Genomic DNA, 16,040 nt, shown 5'->3' with positions numbered 1-16,040 from the left:
TATATATATATATATATATATATATATACACAGACCCATTGGGGCCATAGGTTATAGTCCTAGTAACAGTGTTTGTGGGAAAAAAAAAATAATTGGCATCCCAGCTGCCCATCACTAGGGCAATGGGTATGTAAAAGGTGTGGAACCCAAGTGTCTGTTAAGAACAGCTGTGGCAGCAGGGGCTAAAGCATAAAACACCGAGCAACCTGAAAGGAATGAGAAGAAGAGCAAAGAGTCTAGAGCGTGTTGCTATTGCTAAGGAAAGACACACAGCCACTTTACAAGGAGTTATTCAAATCCTAATCTATGACTAAAACCACCTCATCTGTAGGGAGGGTGGTGGGAAGGGCTGGGGTGGATGCTGATGCAAAAGATTAATGATGAGCCTTATTTACACAGTGCCTCGAAAAAGTGTGGTGGAAGATGTAGCCGGTTGTACTTAAAAAAGAAAACCAGTGCCAAGGGCTCTTGCTACATTTTACGTCACTCAAGCATAAGATGTATAAATGACAGAAATACAGAAGCACAGTGAGACCCTGACTGAGAATCCAGAGCCTGTCCTCATTTACATTCCTGCACCCGTGGGGTCTCCAAGCCTTGATGCCTGATGCTCATTCACTGGGAAATATTTACCATTCTCTGGCCCAGTGTTAAATCCTTTATAAAAGTTGGGGAGTGGATTAAGAGTCCTCTGAATTTTCTTGCCAGGTGCGGGAATCTGTAGTTAATTAGCAGCTGTGAACACCGGATAGTCGTTTTCAAGGTCACCTGTATCCCATCAGCTGTGCAATAGGTCCCTGAAGCTCATTCCTCCCATCTAAGTAAAACTGAACCACTTGACACAAATGTGGAATAAACGGTTTGTTTAGGATCTGGTTTAATCAGTCCACAGTGTGAACATCCTGTATACCAAAATATCATATCATGTTGTGGTCAGGCACTGTAGCTCAGTGGGAGAACCTGTGTGTCAGGAACTGGATTTCATTCATCGACAGAATGAAAAAGACATAGGCACATCACCACCCCTCACACACAGAGCAGAGACAGACAGAGAGAGAGGGAGGGAGGGAGGGAGGGAGGGAGAGAGGGAGGGAAGGAGGGAGGGGGAGGGAGGGAAGGAGGGAGGGAGGGAGAGAGAGAAGCAGAGACAGAGAAAGATAGAGACACAGAGAAAAACAGAGAGACATACACAGAGAGAGAGTGACATCACCATGCCCCCTAAATATCTTATATAACATTGTCAGTTTTAAAAAGATGACAGAATTAATGCAGCTGTGGCTTCCTCTGATCTTAGGAAATTTTTTTTTTAAATCTTTTCATGCCACAACAATGAAGCTGCATTAACTCAGGGCACAGACCCAAGCTCTGTTAGAGGGGTCTCAGTATATGTAATTCTTTTAAATAAATGCTCATCTCTTTAGAGTAGAGTGCACTGGTATAATCCAGAGTGCATATGGGCACATTGGTTAGATTTTTATGACTATGACGTATTATTCAGTAGATATTTAAATGTAATAGAACCTATAATTTAGAAGTGCCCCTGCTATGTATCTAAAACTGCCTAGCCACAGCAATTTAATATTTGTCCTTTCTACTTCAACAAAATTAAACATATGTATCAAACATTCACAGTGAGTAATGCAGCCATTACTTCTCTGCGTGTTTCCGAGGAAAATCATGACTCACACGAACACCTCCGCATAACCTGCCACTCATCAAAGCCAGCTCAGCGCGTTCAAGGCTTTGCTGCAATGATTTTATACAAAAGAGCTAGAAAACACGCAGAGGAAAGGGGTTAGTCTGACCCTTTCGCTTGCTCAGAGTATGATGTCTTGTGCCATTCCTACTGTGATTCCCAAACAGAGCACTCCACAGAGGGGAAGCTCCTCCCACTTTCTGTCCTGCCCTGTGGTAGGGACCAGATCAGCAGATCTCACCCCTGACTCAGGCTGCACCTGATTGGGCGCCCTCTGCAGCACGGCCACTGCCCTAAGAGCATCATAAATCATGGTTTCCTCTTAAGGGGATAGTTATTGATTTGCTCATTTGTGTCCCCCTTTCCCTCTGGCGCACACTTTAGTGGGAAATCGCGGCTTCCTTTATGCAGTATGTTATAGCCAATCAGAAGGGCAGCCTGTGCTTCCTTGCTGTACAAAGAGAGGTGGCGTGGGTGAGGGATTTCACACCACTCATCCAGCGGAGAATGTAATCAACAGATAAAAGCTAGAGCGGCTGCACATGCTAGCCAGACCTCATCAGAATTATTCACTGCCTTTCCTGAGGCAGGGACAGCCAATCAGTATAGACAGAAAAACCAACATAGTCAAAGGCATAAAATGTACTTGTGTTCTGCTGTGTACTTAATGTCAGTGAAGGTTCAGATTTCGCTTTATTTACTGATTTAGCCTTGGAGGCCAAAATTAAGCTACGAGGTTCATATCCCCCAAAATGTTTGTTTGTACCCTTTCTGTACTAAAGAATCCTCCAACCCTCCTTACTACTTAGTTCACATTTTTTTCAGGTCCCGTACATACAGCTCCAGTCTCCTAATATGAATTGGATTAGAAAGAGGCTTACTAAATTCGATCAGCAATAGGAGGGGAGGACCTCAGCCCTGTGAAGGTTCTGTGCCCCTGTGTAGGGGAATGCCAGGGCCAGAAAGTGGGAGAGGGCGGGGTGGCAGGCATGGGGAAGTGGGAGACAACAGGGGTTTGTTTTTGTTGTTTTTGTTTGTTTCTTTGTTTTTTGGAGGGGAAACTGGGAATGGAGAAATTTACATGTAAATAAAGAAAATATCTAAAAAAAAAAAAAAGAAAAAAGAAATAGGCTTACTAGCCATTACCCCTCTACTCATCGTTAAATCAGACCCACGATCCACTGAGGCAGTAACAAAATACTTTGTAACACAAGCAACAGCCTCAATAATTTCTCTCCATCCTATTAAGCTATAAACAACTTAAGTGTGATTTGATATTATTATTATTATTATTATTATTATTCCACAAAGACATGACAAAAGGAGACCTACACATAAATGGCAAAAAAAAATAAGAAGAAAGTAGAGATAAACATTTAATTATGATTAAAAGGCACGACCCCAAGGAATAAGTGACTCTCCTTAGGGAACATGGAAATGCCATGTCCCTGTAACAGGATGAACAGGCTGCATGGACTGTCTTTCCTGTTATCATATGGATGAGATAGGATATACTTCGATCGGCGAAGCCTTCTGTATATTGGTGTTGAGAGAAAACGTTCTAAAGCTTGAACGTTTGTGATCTGTTGGAGAATATATTTATGGGGAGGTGTTAAGAAAACTAAAAACCTTAAATCAATACAAACAATTAAATGCAAGCAATACTGTGATGTGAACACATTACAGAGTACTTTACACTCAGGAGGCATTCTATCCCTGGAGTGCACTGTGCAACTTATATTGAAAACCTCAGACTGTCTGTTTAATTAAACATTTGCATAGTGCAAATAATTATTAAAGTGAAAATATACAAACATAATAAAATAATGTGGAGTCTAATGATATGTTTTCAGATCCAATAAAAATTGCCATCTCTTTACAAATCCACATTTGTTTCTTTGTCATTTAGCTTCAGACACATTAAACCAAGGACCATTCCTCTTGTGCCTCAGGTACTTGAAGTGGAGAAGAGACAGTTGAACTGCCTCCCTTCCCCATCCAGCCTCTATGAAGCAGAAGAATTAGTATATTAAAAGAAAAAATGTTATTAATCTAGAAGCTAGCACTTGTTGCTGCTCTTCAGTGAAGGAGCCTGCGTTTGCTTAGAGGGGTAAAGCCCTTGCCTCATCCAGCAAGGCTCAGTTCTCTAGGATGAATGAGGTGGTCCATGTCAATGGCAGAGTCTCGAGAATCTCCATCTTCATGCCTCAGCCTCCCAAGTTATAATTACACATCTATACCACCGTACCCTGCTCCAAGGTTCTTTAATTCAGCTTCTTAATTACTCAGCAGAAATGGATTTGTAGCTCAATGGATAATAAAAACACAATTTTACATCTTTAGGTACACTTTATCCTTTTTTGGTTAATTTTTAAAAATCAAAGTAAATGTGTTCGTGGTCCCAAAAATCCAATACCTTGTTTAAATCATAATGGAAAGGATCAGTTTTCTGCGCTTTCCTCCTCATCCTCAAGAAGGTGATGACTCTGCGCTCAGACTTGTTGCTTCTGCATTTGCCTCAGTATTTAAATAAATTATGTAGGGCCAACGGCTCACTGGGGAAAGGCACTCAAACATGGCCATCTGACTTTGATCCCTAAGACCCAAGGGAGAAGGGAAGAACTGACTCTGCATGATTGTCCTCTGACCTTCATACATGTGCTGTGGTAAACATGCCCCCCTCACACACCACATACATGGAAATATATATATGTACATGCATCCTCACATACACATACACACATTCATACCAATAATAAAGTAAATAAGTAATTTCTGTAAACGTGCAATTCCTCATTTGATGTCTTTCAGTCACACATGATCTTGTTCTGTGCATTAAAAATAGAAACTGAGAAATAGTGCTCTTATACTGGACCATGCTAAGATTCTTTTTGTTCTGTCTCTCAGTGATTACATCACAGTGTTGGGGAAGGCAGTGGGAAACACAGTCAGATTTCGCATTATTCTTACTTCACCTGAGCTAAGTAGTATTTTGATATGTTTACTTTTGACATTCCTGAAGTTGGCAATTGTGTTTCAGTTGCCCATGTTTTCTCTGTCCAGACCGCAGATTATATCAATGGTCCGAGCCCTTCGGCGTCATTGGCAACACAAGGAATTTCTTAGGTGACCTGCCTTGGAACCACATACCAAAGACATTTCTCCTGCAATTCTTGAACATTTTTATGGCTCTGCTACATACTTGTCACTCTAGATTGACACCTTATTCCTGGGGCAGCCAAAGCTTTGATTTATATCTCCTTTTGGGTAGAGGACAATCTCTGACAATTTTCTTTGAAGGCATACACTGCCTAGGCCTTTTCCAGACCCTATGCTAGGTTGATTGGCATGCTAGGTATAGAATTAAAAGTCCAAGTCACCTGACTTGAGAATAGTTAGAGATAATACTCTAGTATCATCTAGATAACATATCCCATCTTCATTTTCTTTGATGTACACCTCAGATGCTCAATAAAATACCACTGACCTGTGCCAAAGCTCCTAATGGGTCTCTCTGGTCCACTTTTATTCCCTGTAGCCCTTCTCAACAAGGACAAGGAAACCAGAGGGATCCTTCAAAGCTGTAGGTCTGTCTTGTGTTTCAGGCTTTTCACCCCCAGTGTCTCCTAATCACACTTGGCAGTGAGCATCAAGTTCACTTGTTTTGGGCCCCTTGACCCTGCTTGATCTGGTCCATGCTGGCATCTCATCAGTGTGGTGGTGCAGCCTTGCTGGCCTTCTTCTGCAGTGGACATACCAAGAACATTCACCTCTGGATTGTTCTTCTCTAACAGCCCCAGGGACTGTCCTCTATGTTCCTTAAAGAGACCATTCCTAACCACCCTATCTAAAGCAGTAAACCATGCCCAGCCCATGCCCCTGGCCCTTACTTTGATTTATAATATGCATTCAGGATGTGTCCAGTTATGGTGAAACTCCATGAAATCAGGACCTTCGTCCTATTTGGTTATATGACCCTTAAACATAAAATGGAGTCTGGAGTGATGGGCTTCTGAAAAATGTTTGTGGAATTAACATCAAACAAAAACCTTGTCCACATGTACTCTAAATCATGTGAGGCACATTAAAGAAACATCAGACAGAACTTACATAAGGTCCAGTTTTTGCTGTCAAAGAGCCAGCATCCAGACCAGCATCATCCAATGGGAATGAGTACGAGACACAAATATGGTTTACAGTTTTTTAACCACCATGGTAACAATAAAAAGAAGTATGCCAAAAAGACAGCTCAGCTGGTAAAGGCACATACCAAGCCTGTGTTTGACCCCAGAAACCCACAAGGTAGTTGTGCTCTGATCATTTCACATCCATATGCAGGCACACATACACACACACACACACACACACACACGTGCACGTACTCACACACATATGTGCACATACTCACACACATGTGCATGCATGCACATGCTCATACACACACATAATACACACACATACACACATAAGCACACACACATGCACATACACATGCATGCACACACTATACTTACATGCACACAGGCACACATGTACACACACATACACAGGCATGCACACACAAAAATTTTTAAGTAAAAAGGATATGTAATTAATTATGATTATTTTAATTAACGTACTAGTCATCTAAAATATAACCACCTTAACATACATTTAACATGAAAAATTATATATTTGCATATTTTTTCTGCCAGTAAGTCTTCAGATCTGGCAAACTTACTAAACTTTGTCTCAGTTTGCAATCAAATTTTCACTTGTGTTTAGAGTTCAAAGTTCCCAATTGAAAAATGTATCTTCTAATAAATAAATAAATAAATAAATAAATAAATAATAAATGAGTCTCATTGCATACCCGACATCCTGAGATAGCTCTCCACTGCTCTCTGTATTGATTATTTGTTTTAGGGACCCCAGGCTTTAGATCTATGCCCTTCTTTTGGTGGAAGACAATCTCTAACAAGTGTTCCAATCATTCCCAATAATTTTAGAACAACTGAATTATGATATTTTCTAATTATAAATTCATCAAAATTAACCAACCTTCTCCTTCAGTTCTGTAGTCTCACTGGCCATGGGCAGCTAGCTAGGTTGGGTCAGCTCCCCTCAACAATGAGCTGTTATGACATATTGGACAACATAGACCTATCAAACAGTCAAGATGCTTAAACACTTAGTAGCAAACACACTCATGGAAAGATGATACAAAGAAGAGAGCCGAGCTCTGAACTTTGCCTTTGTCTGCATCCTCTTCTGGGTGAAAGTTCATCTCATTCTTCAGCCTTATGTGTTGGCTTTTCCCATAGATTTCCCGGTTGGGTCAGCTCCCCTCAACAATGAGCTGTTAGAGCACTCTGTCTAGCCCTCATTCTTAGGTTGTGCTATGTTCTCATTTTCCTCTCTATATGGCTATTTCTGGTTTTCACTAGTTTTTTTTAAATGCTATGTGGCTAGGAAACTGCCATTGGTGACCCCCAGCACCGAGTCCTCAATAAGTATGTGTGAACTAATGAAATAAATGGCCAGCCTTACATGAAGAAGACTAATGTGGTTGGAACAGAGACTCGAGGTATAGAAGGAAACCAGGATGCAGTAACAGAGACAAATTATCATGTCAAATGATTCCGAGGGTCCATGAGCATCAAAGCTAAGGAAAACCTATTAGATTTAACCAGGGGCTGCTTTGACAGCAGCCCTCAGAGATGCTCGGGCACACCTTAGAAGCTCCGAGTCTTCTCATAAACTCATACATTCTTTAGAATGCTGCTTTCCAAGTGCTAAATTATAAATGTGAGTAGACCGAGTTTGAAGGCCTGGCTTGTTTGGTTAGCTATGATCCTGTTACTGCGGGTCCCCTAAAGGACGACTGCTATATAATTGAAATGGTGAACAATATGGAGCTGGCTTGGGGCTGCATGTGATTTATGGGCATTCAATCTAAAGATATTTAAAGGACGAAGTTATTGGAGCCAAGAAGAAGGAGAGATGTGATTAATCACATAAGACAGTTTAGTAAGTGGCGCACTAAAGCACTGCTGTAAACGCTAAAACCAGGACGCTTATTTGAGCCGGGTAGGCAGGCAAGAATGCGTGCGTGCATGCGTGCGTGCGCATGTGTGTGAACAGGGTCGACCAAGAGGTGACGTGCACACAGGCCTGGAAAGGAGGCTTTTCCAGCGTGTAGAGGTGACTGTGGCTGTGGGATTCTGAGGGGTATATGCATCCTCTACATTTTCTTACACTCTCTGTCATACAGTGCCAAGTTCTTAACTGGGTTTCCATCAGGAGGCTTCCTGGGTGTTTGTGAAATGGCCAGAGAGGGAAAAAATACAGTTTTATAAATTCATATTTTTACAACTCCATGCGAGGTCTAATCTCTGCACTTTTCCGAATATTCCTTCCCTCCCTTCATCTAGGTGGACGTAGAGTCCTCTTTGCAGAAAGCACTGGGACTAAGCAACCTGAAGGCATGACAGAATTTCCTGGTATCTAAGTAGAAAAATAACTATCAGTAATATATAAGTTTTCTCAGATAAATTTTATTTGTCATGTGTGCCTCCTGTTCACCCTGTCAAGGATCCAATACCTGTTTCTCTAACTCCGGATGTCCAAGAGCTGGCCAGTTAAGTCCTTAGCTATAGGCTTCCCTGGGGAAAGATCTTCCAGCGTGATTGTTATGCTAGGATCATCTGGGGATGAATGCCTGGAAATCTAAACAGCGGTGGGAATCAGGAAAAGGGGGGAGCAAGAGAGGGTTTGGGACCCACGTGGCCAGGCTAAGTACCCAAGCATGATCTTGAACTCCTGAAAGAATAAGGAAGAACCTCCTATCACATACCACCAGGTGCTGGGATGACAGACATGTACCACCACACGCAGCTATGTCAGGGTTAGACACATGGCTCTGTTAGAAAATGGTTGGCCTCTCCAGCCTGATGATCTAAGCTTGGGCCCCTAAGACAAACATGAAAGTCTGGCCCAGTGGCTCCCATCTGTAGTCACAGTGATGATGAGACGGGATACATAGACAGATGAATTCTTAGAAGCTGTGAAAGGGGAAGCTATATAGGCTACATGGCCAAAGATCGTCCAGACCAATAAGACTTAAACAACACACAGGCATCTAAGGCCTGGCACTAGGGTTACCCTGCGACCTTTACATGTATGCATTCACCCCTATTACCTGTGCACTCCTTACACACAAACAAGCACAAAGATATCAAATCATCAAATCATTAATAAATACCATTTAATGAAATCATTATTAAACATAAGTAAAAGTAAGTTTTGTAACAAGGGAGCAAGAGGGAGCTTAGAGCTCTGTCTGAGATATGCACATGTGAGTACGAGTCACGGCTCTCCAAGAGGGCTTCCGTCCTGTGTTATGAAGGCTGACAGCATGATGAACAGCTCTTTCATGTTTGTGAGAATCTTGGGTTAGCTGCTCCCACAGATTTTGTTTACTCTGGAGTCCATTGCTATTCTGAACATAGTCACACAAGTGAGAAATGCCTCACACCAGATGCAAAATATTTATCATTTACATCCTCCCACAGAGACAGTTACTTCAAAGTAAGAAAGAAGGGGACATGGGAAATAAATAACTCGGGAAATTGAATGATGCGGCCGCATTAGCCATTTAATTATCTAGACTGGGTTTGAAAATATTGTGACATTGTGATTTAGAGCCAATTTGAGAGGCATCTTGATAAGATTTGAGGCCCGAATAATCATGCAAGGCCAGCAGCTGCTTCTGTGTGGTTAGTAAGACGACTGGCTTTGTAACTAATATCCATAACAAAGACGTCCTGGACACGGATTCCTCTTGCTTTGAGAATGTGCCTGAGTTGCTTTCTCTGTGGTGAGGTAAGGAATCCCAAGCCTTTCCTGCCTCTTTCTCTTGGGATCCAAATGCTGAGGGCATGTGAGAGGCTGTGCACCAGGCTGGAGCGGCAGTGGACTGGGTACGTGGAAGGCTCAGCAGAGCCAGGAGGTGCATAAATCTGCAGAGTGGCAGCCAACCTAGTGAGCCATTCAGCCACTCATGATCCCGGTAATGAGATTTCTTTCTATGGAGGTGGTTTAATATTAGCACTGAGGCACATGGGGCCATTTGCTGCACAATTGGGAGGTTCTGTTCTGAACACTGGATTTGTGGGGTGTTCGTCTAATTGTCTTCCGAAGCCACTTCCTCTAAAATATAGAAGTCGTGTGTGAAAATCAAGTAGTTGGAGGTTTTAAGTTTTATATCTATTAGTCTATTCAGGAGCTACCTCTTCTGTAGAGAAGTACCAGCACATACCCAGGCTTTTTTCTCTCAGGTTTCATATTTGATTGGTCTTGTTTTTCACATACTGTCTTTCATTAAATGTGACCAAAGATGGGTATTCTCCTTCTCATCCTGTTTCCTTTTTTCAAAGAGGAAGCAAAGAGGACATCTTGCCCTTGCCCACAGAAGGGCAGCCATTAGCTTGAAAGTTACTGGCTGCCACGTCATAGCTTTATGCCTTCATTCCTCAAGCCTTCCCTAGCCTGACCACTTCATACTGCCAGCAGATGAGTCACTTGAGAACTGAGGAAAGACATCTGCTGGGGACTCTGGCAGCAGGCTGAGACATTCACCCCCAATTCCTCACCCTCACGCCCCCTGCTCCACTCCCACATCCACCTCTCCCCTCCCCAACTTCTTGCCTGTTTAAAAAGATTTGTTTTATTTTAGGTGTATTAAGGTTTTGTCTGTAAGTATGTCCCCTGTATGTGTGTCTAGTTCTCTTGGAAGTCAGAGGAAGATGTCAGATGCCATGGGACTGGAATTACAGGTGGCCAGGAGACATCATGTGCATGCTGGGAGTTGAACCTAAGTCTTCGGAAGCAGCACCAGATGCTCTTACATCCTGAGCCATCTCTCCAGTCCCCTTTTTAGTTTTATAATAACCCATTGAGTCCATTGTATTTTTAAGGTTTTTTTTTTTATATATCCTATATACTGATTTTCTGTCAGGTTTATAGCTAACAAAGATTTTCTTCCCCAGAATATAATTCCTTATTGAACTGGTCTGGGTGGAGTCAGAGATGTTCCCAGCCAATGTTGCTGATGGTTCTGGAACCAGCACTGCTCAGTATTAGATCCAGACCCACTCCTATGTAACATTTTATCCATGGACATTCAGATCTCTTGATCTTATGGGCAAGGGTTTTCTATTCCAGTGGCATGCATCACTTTCACACCTGACCTTTCACCTTTAATTTTGTAATATTTACTTTTGTTATTTTATGTGTATGAGTGTTTTGCTTGCATGCATGTCTATGAATTATGTGCATGCCCAAGGAAGCAAAGAGACAATGAATGGGGTGTATCCCCTGAACCTGGAGTTTCAGGGGATTATGAGATTCCACACGGGTACTGGGAACCTACTTAAGCTTCTCTGGAAGGGCAGCCAATGCTCTCCCACACTGGACCATCTCTCCAGCCCCCAAAGCAATATTTTTAGTGATAGGATGTCACAAACTAGCCTAGACTGGCCCCAATCTCTAATTTTCCTGTCTCAGCATCCTAAGAGCTAGGATTACAGACATGAACCACCAAGCCCAGCTTCTAAACATTTTTAGCCCCATGCCCTTATTGGGGCCTCCAGACACCAAGGTTACTGTTATCACTTCCAACTTACAGAGGAGAGAACAGGTTCAGAACAATGAGCTTAAGAGCATGAGGTACCAGAATTAGGATTTTTAACCAGGCTCACTGCAGAGGTTTAGGTCCTTAAAATAGACTGTCTAAACTCACTGGCCAAAAAGTAGATAGTAGGGGCTAGAGAGATGGCTCAGCAGGTAAAAGCATGGACTGCTCTGCTGAAAGTCCTGAGTTCAAATCCCAGCAACCACATGGTGGCTTACAACCACCCGTAATGAGATCTGATGCCCTCTTCTGGTGCGTCTGAAGACAGCTACAGCATACTTATTTATAATATAATAAATCTTTGGGATGGAGCGAGTAGGGTTGACTAGAGCTAGCAGAGGTCCTAAAAGTCAATTCCCAACAATCAGATGAAGACTCACAACTCTTTGTACAGCTACAGTATACTCATATACATAAAATAAATAAATCAATCTTAAAAAAAAAAAAAGAAACAGAAAGTCAAGTTCAGCTCAGTGCATGAGAATCTGAGGCAGGAGGATTATAACTTTGAGGACAGTGTGGACTACATATAGAATTCTCTGCCAGCTTCAGCTATGCGATAAGAACACATCTCAGAAAAAGTTTCTTAATACTGCACTCAAGGGAGGAGAGTTGTGTGTTGAAATCTTGCCTGAGCTACAAAGTCAGATTGTCTCAAGCAAACAAACAAAAGAAAAGGAAAGTGTATGTTAGGAATAGCTGTTGTCATAAGCTTTCCTGGAGTGAACCTGAAGCACTGGTGCTCGGCATCATCTGGCTAGTAAACTCTTGGCTCTGAACCTGTGTGTGCGTGTGTGTGGCTGGCTGGCTGTGTGGGGAGGGGCTGTGTGGTTGTGGCTGTGTGTGGTTGTGTGTGTGTATGTCTGTGTGTGTATCTCTCTGTGTGTGTATCTGGGACTATGTGTCTGTGTGTGTGTATCTGTGTCTCTGTGTGTATCTAGTGTGTATGTGTCTGTGTGTGTGACTGTGTGTGTCTGTGTGTGTGTCTATGTGTGTGCATATATGTGTCTGTGTGTGTCTGTATGTGTCTATGTATGTCTGTGTCTATGTGTCTGTGTGTGTTCTTGTGTGTCTGTGTGTGTTCTTATGTGCCTGTGTATAAGAAGTTGGAACAAGTACTAAGAAGTGGTTACTTCTAATAAACAGTAAATGAGTTCTTTGTACCAGGCAGTTTCTAATTTTTCTTTTAACAAAGAGAGTCTCTGTGGAATCAGTTGGTCCATCACTAAAGACCTGCCTGTCAAGTCCTTCCAGTGTTCCTACTTATTTCAATTAGAGTTCAAGACAAGTATTCATTCTAATATTAACTAGTATCTACCCTTGGATACATACACCAATTGTAAAAAAATCCTCCATCTCATAGTTTAAAAATACATACTTCTATTAAACTTTGTTTCAAAAGTTATTACAGAAGCCCTCTATGTCCCTCTTTCATCCCTGTGCCTCATTTTTAAGTGGCTCATTACTGATTCAGAATTTCTGGTTTTAGATCCCACTGACCTATCTCCAAAGTACCATCATAGATTTATTTGAAAACATCTTTTAGACATAAATAGACCCAACACTCTGGTGAAAATACAAATGTCAGTTTAGGAATATGGAGTAGGGTGGTTTCTTCTAGATCCTTCAGCCTAGCTGAGCAAACACTTTCTCTGCTGAGCTGTCTCCACAGCCCATACTGTGCTTAGACCTCTTAGTACTGCCAGGAAATTCTGTTAATCAAAGACAGTGAGGTTTTGCCTATTGCTCTGTCCTTTAGGAATCAGGAGAATTAAAATATTAGCAACCCTTCATCCTATGGTTAAAGATCAATATTAAGTTCTGGAGCTAGCTCTACTAGTTTTTAGTAAGTCAGGATATCCAAAACAAAAACAAAAACAAAACACACACACACACCCCATGTGGAGTGGTGGAGTCCTTTAATCCCAGCACTCAGGAGGCAGAGACAGGAGAATCTCCGTGAGTTTGAGGCCATCCTGGTCTACATAGTGAGTTCCAGGACAGCCAGAGCTACATAGTGAGACCCTGTCTAACAAAATAAAAAAATAATAAAAGATAAAATCCCAGGGACGTTAAAATTTCTTTCTGCCAGAGATTAGGAAAACCACAATGCTTCCCCTGAGGTGTGACGCTGGCTTATTCTTTCCTGTTTAGCCATTTTTCCCAGATAGTGAATCCTGAAGAATTCTCTGGACTGTGGTTCGAATCTTTCCAGTCACTTACAGGCAAGACTAGAAGTGTTGAGACCATCTTTCCATGTTTTTGTATCTTGCGGTTTGGGATCGCCCCTTCTTCCTGATCAGGTGGATGAGTGTGCCTTGTCACCAATCCTAGTACTAGAGCCAATTTCTAGCTCTCTATCACATGTCAACTGACTATGAATACACACACACACACACACACACACACACACACACACACACACATCTTCTTATTGATGCTTTGTGAGTCTCACATCATGCACCCCAGTCTTGCTCATCTTCCTGTCCCCTCATATCTGCCCTTACCTTTGCAATCTCCCCCTCAAAATAAAGCACACATGCAAAAAAAAAAAAAAAATCAAACAACAAAGTATAGAAAACATCTCAGCGTGGAAGTGTGTGCGTGTGTGTGTGTGTGTGTGTGTGTGTGTGTCCCACAGTACATCCCTCTGTTCACACATCCTCACTTGCAAACATTCATTGTAATCAGTCATTTTGGAGGTCTCTGGCTTCTGTGACATCATCGATACTGGATCCTATCAGGTCTCCTCCCAGTTATCCTGTTGTTGCCCTGTGTCATGGAGATCCTGCAACTTTGGATCGGCAGGACTGGCCCTTTCACACATACCAATCATTTACAGATGACATAGATTTTGGGGTGGGTCAACTCAGAGCTCTGGGGCTGGCTCACCTGGGCACCCTGCCACCAGGGTCAGCTCTGCCATGCTGTCCACGTGCTGCAGCTGGTGAGGGGCAGGGCTAGCTCTCCCGAGCTCCTGACCCTGTGGGCAGCCTTCCCAACCACTGGAGGCTGGGGATGGGGGGACGGGGGGAAAGGCATCACCTCTACACCCATGTCACCCCATGGCAGACAAGTGGCAGAACTTCCACACTCACACCCTCAGAGCAGGCTTACCCACACCACCAGGACCAGTTCCACTGTGCTGCCTGGGTGAGGTGCAAGCCTTGCTCTCTCAAGTACTGCCCCCTGGTGAGAGATGGGGCCAGCTCCTCCAAGTGTTATACCCAGTGAGGGGTGGGGCCGTTTATGCACAGCCTCAGCCCTGACCAAGGACACACCCATGTTCTCTAGTGGTGATATTAGCCAGGGAAATTGACACTGACCTTTGCCACTATGGACTCAGACATGGCTCTCAGTGACAGCTCAGGCTGGGACCTCACCATGGCCCAGGTGGCAGGGCTGGTCAGTCCTAACAGGCTGCTCCTCTCCACTCTTGAGTCTCCATCTCTCTTCATAATGTCCAAGCTGCTCCACTTCTCTTTATCTCCCATCTAACTACTACATACTCACACATTGTGATGGCTCCCACTGCAAGCTGGCCATACAGCTGGCGGGCCCCTGGGTGACATCCTCCATCCATGCTGTGAGGTATAACAGCAAGCGTCTATGATCCTCCTGTACCATGCTCTGGAGGGCAGCTCTGTGGGTAGCGTGATAGTCCACAGCTCTCTGTCTATCTTCCTTTTCCTGCACTGTGCTGCCTGGATTTGATTTGATCTGATCTGATCTGATCTGATTTGATTTTTATGAGTCCCAGGCATAAGACAGCTTTGGCCATGAAGCCAGGCATCAAGCTCAGATGAACAAAGGACTATCATCTGCTTTGCCCCTGACTGATATAAGAACAACAGTACCAACAAGGTGTATCATTTCATACTACGGGGGATATGTATGTATGTATGCATAGATGTATGTATGGATAGATAGATAGATAGATAGATAGATAGATAGATAGATAGATAGAAATATAGATATATGATCTGAAATCAGACAAGGGATGGAATATCATGCAAAATTCCCACTTGAAAAAGTATCTGCAGTCACTGCTCCTGACAGTGAATACTTGGCCTTTAGAGTCTCAGAAGGAAGGGGGATCCCAGGCCTCAGAGCTGGAAAGCAGGACCTGAGGTCCCAGGGAAAGATCTGTAAGATGGCAGCAGCTAACTTAGCACACAGACTGAGAAACTAATGGCAAACCAGAGGCGAAGGGGAAGAAAATCACAGTAGCTTTCCCTACCCCTGATTTTTCACATTTAGATCCACAAAGCCTGACCTACTTTGAAGGACGCCTCAGGCTTACAAGTAAAAGCTATCAAGAGGAGGCTTTTAGTGAGCCTAAAGACCAGGAGAGAGGGGTGAGGGGGGAGTCTTATGAGCTTGGGGTGCCCTCCAGCGTTGGTTAAAGCTCATCACCACTTACAATTCCTTAAAACACCCTTCGGGGACGTGCACTTAGCCTCGAGGGTGTTGTCTCAGACTCAACCTTATCAGAAGCTCTCTGCTGTAACTTCTGCATATTCTGCCCATTCAGGGGCTCCTGGGGTATTTAAAACACATTTGGATTTGCTTCTGTGGAGACTTGAGTTCTTAGGAAGAGGAACACAGTTTTCTGGAAAAACTCATTTCGCAGCAGGAATCCTTCTTGTTTGGTTAGTTGTTTTTTTTTTT

General features: G+C 43.0%; 1 protein-coding gene, 1 long non-coding RNA gene and 1 other non-coding gene across 8 annotated transcripts in view; 1 reads left to right on the top strand and 2 right to left on the bottom strand.

Moving 5' to 3' along the window:
• LOC116083213 overlaps positions 1 to 14,809 on the bottom strand; it is an 18,124-nt gene extending 3,315 nt beyond the window's left edge. The window contains exon 1 of one of the 2 annotated variants that reach the window (XR_004115639.1): positions 14,696 to 14,809. This is a non-coding gene — a long non-coding RNA (uncharacterized LOC116083213). Of the gene's footprint in view, positions 1 to 6,736; positions 6,768 to 14,695 lie in introns of those variants that run through there. The other variant, XR_004115638.1, reaches the window with a different exon arrangement.
• Positions 1 to 16,040, top strand: part of Sv2c (synaptic vesicle glycoprotein 2C) — a 183,634-nt gene that overhangs the window by 114,300 nt on the left and 53,294 nt on the right. The window lies entirely within an intron of this gene.
• LOC116083999 lies at positions 15,117 to 15,259 on the bottom strand. Its single transcript, XR_004115979.1, has one exon. It is a non-coding gene; the product is annotated as a small nucleolar RNA SNORA48 (small nucleolar RNA).

This window comes from Mastomys coucha, unplaced genomic scaffold (genome assembly GCF_008632895.1).
Source record: "Mastomys coucha isolate ucsf_1 unplaced genomic scaffold, UCSF_Mcou_1 pScaffold8, whole genome shotgun sequence".
Classification (NCBI taxonomy): Eukaryota; Metazoa; Chordata; class Mammalia; order Rodentia; family Muridae; genus Mastomys; species Mastomys coucha.
This window is presented reverse-complemented; position numbering and strand designations above follow the sequence as displayed.